The sequence below is a fragment of the Musca vetustissima genome, unplaced genomic scaffold, assembly GCF_032173495.1.
Source record: "Musca vetustissima isolate MV318-11 ecotype Yass unplaced genomic scaffold, APGP_CSIRO_Mvet_v1 utg91577, whole genome shotgun sequence".
NCBI classification, from domain to species: Eukaryota; Metazoa; Arthropoda; class Insecta; order Diptera; family Muscidae; genus Musca; species Musca vetustissima.
In genome coordinates this window covers 87,626-95,649 of record NW_026876742.1, presented here as the reverse complement: position 1 = coordinate 95,649, position 8,024 = coordinate 87,626, and positions in this window count along the sequence as shown.

Below are 8,024 nucleotides of genomic sequence, written 5' to 3'. Positions count from 1 at the left end.
AGTATAGTCGAACGGGGCCGACCATTTGATACCCTACACAACTTCCACGAAAATCTAACATTCTGGGGTTCTATATTCTGATCTTGGCAATATTTCGCGATATTTGCACCCTCTTGACCGGCTAGAAGTCAACAAATATTACTAATATTGACTACAGATTCCCATCCTTTTTAAAGAACGATTAAAAAACACCACAAATTTAAGTTTTCGGTCTAATTCATCCCAAAATTAGTATCTGATCATCGCCGAAAATTATAGCCGTAGTAGTTGACCATACCTGGATCCTCATGGAAAATTTAAAAGCGATCAGCGCTATATTTCTGCCCTCTAGTGTGGTAATGGGTTACTGAATACTATATCAATAGGTAAGCACCTGCAAATATTTAAGTGTAACTCCCGCATACGAGTACCTACGGCAATATAATTGGTATCAATTTAAAGGTCAATCACACCTCTACGGCATATTATCAACTTCTCGGGTCTATGTCCTTCAGTGGTAAAAATATACGCTATAGTATACAAATTTTGTCATTTTTCACACAAAAGTTAGGGTCCATTTGACCCGCTAAATATTATCCGATCTTTATCAAAACAGGCATGCTTATTCCTTGGCCCGAACCCCTTCTCCATGCAAAAAATCGATTTTTGGGTCATAATTGAGGCCTCTGGAGCGACCAGAAAATCAGACAAAAATAAAGTTTTTGGTCCATTTCATCCCCTAAATATTAACCGATCTTTTCCAAAAACAATAGGGGTCTTCATTGGCCAGAACCCATCCTACGTGCAAAATTTCGTGAAGATTGTTCCATAACTGTGTCCTGTGTCGTGTTTTCAAATTATAATGGACACACGAACGGGCGGACACACATGTCTACATCGACTCAGCTAGTCGAGATATGACGATCGGTATACTTAAAGGTGGGTCTAGGACCAATATTTCGCGGCGTTACAAACATTTGGGGCTGCACAAAGCTATAATACCCTGACCACATAGTTGTGTAGGGTATAAAAATATCTGCGACCGGCACTTTTGTATCAGGACTATGTCATAGTAAATTTGTGGTATAAGATTTGACACCCAATGAAAACCCAAAATATCAAACTATAGCCAATTCGACCAAATGCATAAAAACACCGCATAATGTGTAGGTATATATAGGGAGATTTTGTAAACAATGAGAATCCAAAATACCATATTTTCTTCGGAAAACGTCCTACCAAGATTTATCTACATTGATCCACATTATTGACAATAGCCCCCATATACTATTCTCAAAAATGGATCAATGTTGGGAAATGGGGACCCTTACATGAGGATAATATCAAAGTATGGATCAATATCAAACAATTACGGAAAATATATTTTCACTTTTTCAGGTATGCAAAATTTTAGGCACTTGTATTTGAAAATACAGGTTCGTTAGCGAACGTGATGATTATTTAATTATGGCTACATACATTATTTTGTTTTCACAGAAGAGCTGCTAATCACCCCACACACCAATATTGACCTTAATTAAAATATTAGTACAATTTAGTTCCTTTGTTCTCTAATAGTACATATTTCCAAAACTACCTTTATATCTCAACACTACACACTAATTCTTGTACCATTTATTACCTTTCGTACACTTGAAGTACGTATTTTCGAAACTAATTCGAAATTTCATGGCTTGAGCTATATAGATTAACCCAAATCTTAATTTTATCAAATTTAGTACCATTTAGTACACATTAATATAAATCCAATAGAAATCAGATTTCCCAATTTCAGGATTCCAGCCCGATCGCTTCACCCATATATAATTGTACCAAATTTAGTACCATTAAAAAATTAGTATGAAAACTTCCTATATACCCCAATTCTACACCCCAAAATGACCCTCACACAAAATTTTAGGATTCCAGCTTTATCGGTTCACTCAAAATTAAAAATGTACCAAATTTAGTACACATTAGTACAAATTTCCAAAACTTCTACATATCCCAATCCTACACACCAACAGTGATCCTAACTTTTAATTTCAGGATTCTAGCTCTATCCGTTCACTCAAAATTTAAATTGTACTAAATGTAGTACACATTAGTATGCATTTCCAAACTTTCTACATAACCTAATTCTACAGCTCAGATGTTAGCGTAACGCCAAATTTCAAGATTCCAGTTCTATCGGTTCACCAAAATGTAAATTGTATTAAATTTAGGCACATGTGTTTGTTCGTTAGCGAACGTGATAATTATTTAAATATGGCTAAATACATTATTTAAATAATTATACATATATTTTCCCAGAGAACTGCATATTCAGAAGAGCTGCTAATCACCCTACACACCAATATGGACCTTAATTAAAATGTTAGTATAATTTAGTTCCTTTGTTCTCTACTAGTACATATTTCTAAAACTACCTTTACATCTCAACACTACACACTAATTCCTGTTCCATTTATTACCTTTCGTGCTCTTGAAGTACTTATTTTCGAAACTAATTCCAAATTTTATGGCTATATAGATTAACCCAAATCTTAATTTTACCAAATTTAGTACCATTTAGTACACATTAATATAAATCCAATAGAAATCATATTTCCCAATTTCAGGATTCCAGCCCGATCGCTTCACCCAAATATAATTGTACCAAATGTAGTACCATTAAAAAAATTAGTATGAATTTGCACCCCAATTCTATACCCCAAAATGATCCTCACTACAAATTTTAGGATTCCAGCTTTATGGGTTCACTCAAAATTAAAGATGTATCAAATTTAATACACATTAGTACAAATTTCCAAAACATATCCCAATCCTAAACACCAACAGTAAACCTAACTTTTAATTTCAGGATTCTAGCTCTATCGGTTCACCTAAAATTTAAATTGTACTAAATTTAGTACCCATAAGTATGAATGTTCAAAACTACATCCATAGCCCAATCCTACACTCCACTATTTCCATAATTCAGTTTTTCAGCTCTATCGCTTCTCCCAAATCCGAATTAAGTACCATTTAGTACACAATAGTACGAATTTCCAAAACATCCTACATAACCCCAATCCTACACCCCAACAATGATCCTAACTCGAAATTTGAGGATCCCACGTCTATCGGTCCACCAAAAATTCAAATTGTACCAACTATAGTACCATTTAGTAGCCATAAGTATGAATTGCCAAAACTACATTCATACCCCAATCCTACACTCCAAAAGTAACCTTATTTTCAAATTTCAGTGTACGATTTAGTACCAATCCTACACATCGACAGTAATGTTAATTTCAGGATTCCAGCTTCATCCGGTTCTCCAAATTCAAATTGTACCAAATTTAGCAAAACCACCTTCTTATATCGACCCTACCGCTCAACCGAAATTCAACATTCCCAATTCTAAGTTTTTAACTCTATTCATTCACATGCTACGATATTGTCCCAAATTTAGTACATTTTAGTACTTTTCGGATGCTTATAGTTCGAACCTCATTTAAAATTTAAGAGCTGTAGCTCTACCGGTTCGCCAAATACAAATGGTACCACATTTCTAGTACGAATTTTCAAAAACCTAGCCTTATCTGACCAATCACCCAAAATTTCAATATTCTAGCTCCAGCCACCATCTCCTTAAATAGACTCTACATCTCAACCCTAATTCGCATTCGAAATTTCACGTTTTTAGCTCTATCCATTCACATGCTACGAAATTGTACCAAATTAAGTAAATTTTAGTACTTTTCGGATAGTTATAGTTCGAATTTCCAAAAACCCTTTGGTACACCTATCCTACACTCCATCAGTGACCACCAATCCAAATTTCAGAGTTCTAGCTCTACCGGTTCGCCAATACAAATGATATCACATTTAATGCTTTTCGTATCTTTCTAGTACGAATATTCAAAAACCCAGCCTTATCTGTCACCTTTGGACCAAGAGTGACCCTCACCCAAAATTTCAAGATTCTATCTTCAGCGTTTGGTCTGGGCGTTGATGAATCGTTCAGGCAGTCAAGTCAATCACTTTACTCTTTTATTAGTATAGATTATGCGGAGGAACACCAAAAACCACGGAATGACCAATTACACTCACTATTGTGGGAAAAGGCTGCTAAAACCTTCCAAATCCAAAAATGCGGGCGATAGCTTTATATGGGGACTACATCTAAAGAAATACCTTCAAAGTATCCAACAATTTTGGCCTGTCCAAATATACGCTTATTTAAGTCGATATGTGAGAGTTCGCATTGTTTTTGCGCACAATAATTTGTCTTCCCTTGCTCGTTCGTTCTGTTTTTAATTTCTCCGAAGACTAACAACTGTAGTGTTCCAATTAGAATTGATAGACCTCCTACGTTGCTCAAGCGGATTAGTCGTCATATGACCTGACGGAACAAATGCCCAGAAGTGCCGCCTCTATCTCACGGAATGTTAAATGACGATCACTCTTGATCAATTCACGCATCGCATCAATGTTCTGCATCTATTTGGATTAAATGAACTTGACACAGCTAATTCAATTGGTCCAAGAATAAACCCTATTGAAATTGGTGAATTTCGGTCTGACTTGCCGACATATATAACCTTAGCGGAGGTTTACAGAATAAACTATAGGTTTTATTATAAAACGTACTCGGACGTAATCGGAATCACAGTCTAGACTAGTGTCGATGTGGACATTTTTTCCTAAGATCTATCTCCTACGTTTAATCTGCGTTTGTAAAGTTCCTGTATCGTCAGGTTCCACAGGTCTACGTTACTTAGAATGATGGGCCAGAATATTTTTTACATATGATCCTGATGTATCTCTTGGTTTCTGCAACACCACTCGTTGTTACAGTGCTTCCTATAGCAGAATCTAAAGAAGTGCAGTCAAAATCGTTTATAACTATAATATTTATAACGACATATGATTTACCCAAGGTCCGAGAAAAATTCTGCCCTTCATTTGATATCGTTTATAACGACGTTTCGATTTCTCCGGTCTTTTAATTTTGACAGAACATATGACATTCCTTAATTTACTTTTGCGTTGTTGCGAAACGGTTGGATTATGTTCCCTTTGTGAAGAACTGGAAGTTCTGAATTCGCGTATATCGCTTTAATTATTGGGAAAATTTTCTGGGGTACGGCCTTTTTTCTCAAGGCTTTCTATATGGTTGTTCGTCTGATGGTATCGAAAGGTTTCTTTAAGTCGATGAACGGTATGTTGTTCTATTATGATTCGTAGGGTGTTAGCCTGGTCCATCATAGCTTACTTTGTCTGAAGCCAGCTTGTTCGTTTCTCACAATTGTTAATTTTCATTGCTTTGCTTTTCTTGATGTTAATCTCAAGTCCAACATTGCAAGCCAGTTTCTCTGGTCTTCTAATTTTGACTGCATTGACCTCGCATAATCTAAGTCTTTGAGTTATCGTGGGAGACTCCACATTATGCCTCTTCTTTGATACCAGACTTCATTCATTATTTCATCCAGTACAATTGTAAACAGAACATAGGGCTTTCCTTGTTTCACTTACACGCTGTTTCGAAACGGTTGGACTGTGTTCTCGTTGTGAAGAACTGCGAGTTCTGCATTCGGGAATATCGCATTAATCATTTGGAATATTTTCTGGGGTACCGCCTTTTTTTCGCAAGGCTTTCCATATGACAGTTCGACTATATGTTATCGAAAGCATTCTTGAAGTCGATAAACAGTAAGTTTTTATATTACGACTCGTATGGTGTTAGTCTGGTCCATACAGTGTATTCTTGTCTGAAGCCTGCTAGTTCATCTCCCAAAAATGCACCATTTTGTTTTTGATTTGTTGCCATTTTAAAGGTAACTTCATAATGCCTTTCTCATAGAAGTCATGCTCTCTATTTACAAAAAAACTCAAGTAGTCGATTTTCACAATCCTCCCTAGATACCAATTTTTTATCATTAAAGAAATTTTGTAATGAAAGAAAAATATGATAATCGCTTGGGGCTAAGTCCGGACTGTATGGCGGATGCATTAAAACTTCCCAACCAAGCTCCCGAAGTTTCTGGCGAGTCACTGTAGATGTGTGTGGGCTAGCGGAACCTTATTGTCGTTAGTCCTGGTTTGGCCACCGTTTGAGGTGCTTTACCGCTCTCTGACCACGATCGTTTTCGCACAGGGTTATCGTATGTAATCCATTTCTCATCTCCGGAAATGGGTCTATATCATTTCGTTTGGCCAAGGCTTCCCAGGTGGAAATTCGATCAATCCTATTTATACCCTACACAACAATGTCGTCAGGGTATTATAGATTTGTGCAGCCTCAAGAGTTATGTCGCACTTATGACCCAAACATCGCAATTTTTTACATTGAGAAGGGAATTGGGCCAAAAAAGAAGTATGCCGATCAATATTTAGCGGGTCAAATTGACCCTGAGTTTTGTGTGAAATGGCATATACATTTAGTTCTGAGGGAGATAGACCCTGGAGTTAATGTATGAAAAATGGTTGACCTTTAAGTTGATACCAATTATATTGTCGTATGTAGTCGGATGTGGGAGTTACACTTGAATATTTACAGGTGCTTACGTTTTCATATATTATTTAGTAACCCATTACCACACTAGAGGGCGAAAATATAGCGCTGATCGCTTTGAAATTTTCCATGAGGATCCAGGTATGGTCAAGGACAACGCCTATATTTTTCATGGATGGTCAGATAATAATATTGGGATGAAGTGGACCGAAAACTTTTTCGAGGCCGCAATTGAAATCCGAACATCCGAACGTGGACGAGTAATTAGAAGGGAATCTGGACAAGTAATTAGAAGGGGTTTACTGAATATTAGTAATATTTGTTGACCTCTAGATGGCCAAGAGTGTGTAAATATCGAGAAATATTGCTCAAGCTCAAAATATAAAACCACCCAAAATTAGATTTTCGTGGAATTTGTGTAGGGTATCATATTGTCGGCCCCGTCCGACTATACTGCTCCGCTCACTGGTTTTTTGTTGTTTTTGATAATTAGTGTAGCACCCAAACATCGAGAACCTTTTTGAATCCAGCTTTGTGTAAATGGTTTAAGCTCCCGGCATAATGGATTTCTTTTCCTTTCTTTATTTCTTTCTTTTTTTCTTTATTTCCTTCTTTTTCCCCAAACCATTTGCAAAGTTGGGAAAAGGGGTTATTAACTTCGAGAGTTATCTAATTTTTCGGTATTTTAAGGATTTTCACTCATTTTTATCTAAATTTGGTGTCGGAATTTTAAATTCTAACCCTACGACCTTATTTACTTTCAGCAGTAGCAAATATTGAAAGTTTCTATCAAGTGGTTTTTATTTCGATCAGTGTATTCGATACCATTATCTGCATTGCATTCTATACCAATAGTTATTTAATTATTGTGTGCTCTTTCTTGTTCTTCATTATTAGAATTTTAGTATATCACGAGGCCAAATTACTAAACAACAAACAACAACAGTACAAAGTCACATGGATTGAGAACATGAAACATGTGTAGTCAAGTCCGCCAGCAGCAATGACATTTAAAAATGCCGTTAAAATTCACAACACCAAGAGAAAGAGAACGTAAAGTTTTCCGGTTGACTAGGCCAATAAAATGCAGTGTTCTCAATAGTTATATTCGTTCTCTCGGAAAAACAAACTAGTAAAAAAAGATATTCTACAGATTAAATTTGTTGTTGTGTTGAATGTTTATTTTTAAAAGCTTTTTTCCATTCTTTACAAAAAAAAACAAGCCGCCGCCTCGTAAACAATACGACTTATTGACAATGTGCGGACGAGGAGCTTGACTGCTAGACTAGTTCTCTATGTTGTTTTTTTATTGCTAATCGTCGTAACATTGACTGCAGTTCCGCAGTCAGCCAAACATATGTTCAATGCACGTGAATTACAAAAGGAGAGAGAGCGTAAAAAGCTTTGACAGACAGGTTTTGTTTTCATTTTGTATTGGCAAATGCATACAATGCGTTTTAGGGTTGCCGTCATAGGGGTGTGATATGCGAAAACGTTGATCAATATGACCCATTTTCTGTAGTAACGGTCCCAGTTGTAATGA